General features: G+C 36.2%; 1 non-coding gene across 1 annotated transcript; it reads left to right on the forward strand.

Annotated features, from left to right (window-relative positions):
- Window positions 1-1,099: 1,099 nt before the first annotated feature.
- Window positions 1,100-1,171, forward strand: TRNAK-UUU. The gene has a single exon. It is a non-coding gene; the product is annotated as a tRNA-Lys (tRNA).
- The last annotated feature ends 544 nt before the right edge of the window (window positions 1,172-1,715 follow it).

The following is a 1,715-nucleotide window of genomic DNA, read 5'->3' on the forward strand; positions in this document are numbered from 1 at the left end:
TGTTCTTCATATAAAGTAACCGAACTGTTCAAAATCCAGTTCAAATCCGGATCATTTTGAAGATTAACAAATATTCTAGGAGAGGATGGAGATGAAGAATCAGATGAGTTTTCATCATTTGAATACTCAAACTTAGTGAAAAAAAAAAATCTATTTTCCATGTTTTTCTCCTTCATCTTCTCTTACTCTACTCTCTCAATAATTCTACTCAACTAATAATAAACCCATCTTTTAATTTAATCTCACTAATTGTTTTTAACTAAATCATTCACTAATCATCACCCAAAATTAATCAGGAGGGTAATTTACGTATTAATATAAATATCTAGATAAGGGGTGTCCTAAATTTACTTCTAATGTCTTTACTCAAAATAAAACTATGGTCCCCAAAAAAACCATGATCCCAAAAAATCGTTCTTACTTAATTCCAAACGAAAATCCACCAATCCATTGAAACCCCATTGGCCCATCTATCCCCATTTGGGCAGATTGGATGAAGACGGGACCAAGTCCGCTAGATCTCATCGTTTGTTCAGCGCTAGTCGTCCTATCTACTCCAGTGGCCACTGTTACACAGATTTGAACTTAATAATGTGATCAACCCATTCAATGACAAAACGCAGTCTGCCTAGAATTTTTCCCAACCAGACATGATCTGATGCAAAAATCGTTGTTGGATTTTTTACGTGGACATTGTTTCTTTTTAACAAAGGGATATAATTCATTGAACGAAAGCTCTAGAGAGCAACGTTACAAGACCCCGTAACAAAGTAAACTCGTTGTTGTAACGGCGACCCATAAATCGACAAGCTTCTACTGAATACTAACTGAAAATCTATACTATTTGGAAATCCCCATAACAAATTATAAGGGACAACTAGTATTCATATTGCAGACAACCAAAAAATGCCAAATCGAAACATAAGGAACCGATTCTGTAAACAGATTCCACATAAACCGATGGAGACAACTATGGACCCATGCTTCAAATTAGTTGACCGACTCAGAGACTATGCGCCAGCATTCTTTTCCCATATGGACGATGTCTTTGGATAGGGCGATTGGGATTTTAAGTAAATTACTCTTTTCAAGTCCAACAGCCGACTTAGCTCAGTGGTAGAGCGCGTGACTTTTAATCCCGTGGTCAAGGGTTCGATCCCCTTACTCGGCGTTTTTTGTGCCTGATTAGGTAGCTGGTAAAACAAAAAAAAAAAAAAGTCATGGAGGCTTTTTGCTGTATGACGATGAATTAAGGCACATGGCACAATCAGGACTAGTTAGCAGTCTTTTTGTGTATGAACCGTGTATCAGTTGGTGGAATTTGGATCACGATTTGCATGCATCATCCCACACACTATATTAAATAAATAAATTAGTTCTGTTGGGTGATGCATCCCATTCCCTCGTAAATCAAAGAAATCTCTTGTTTTGTTTTCATCGGTATGAACGAGATAATTATCTCCTCGTACCATTATAGTATTTTCTATGAACAACCTTTTACCTATATATATTTGTTTCGTATCCACATGGCTACACTTAATTTGAGCTTAGGCAGTCTTCATATCCATTGTGGATACCGTACATACAAAATTGTTATATTTGTGTTTTCTGATATAGAAAATGACATGAAATTAGTATAGTGAAAGAAAAAGAATAGTGAGAGCAAATTATTTTTCTACAGCTGCAAGCTTTACGTTGGCTGCAGATGTATCTCT

The sequence above is a fragment of the Papaver somniferum genome, unplaced genomic scaffold (genome assembly GCF_003573695.1).
Source record: "Papaver somniferum cultivar HN1 unplaced genomic scaffold, ASM357369v1 unplaced-scaffold_132, whole genome shotgun sequence".
NCBI classification, from domain to species: Eukaryota; Viridiplantae; Streptophyta; class Magnoliopsida; order Ranunculales; family Papaveraceae; genus Papaver; species Papaver somniferum.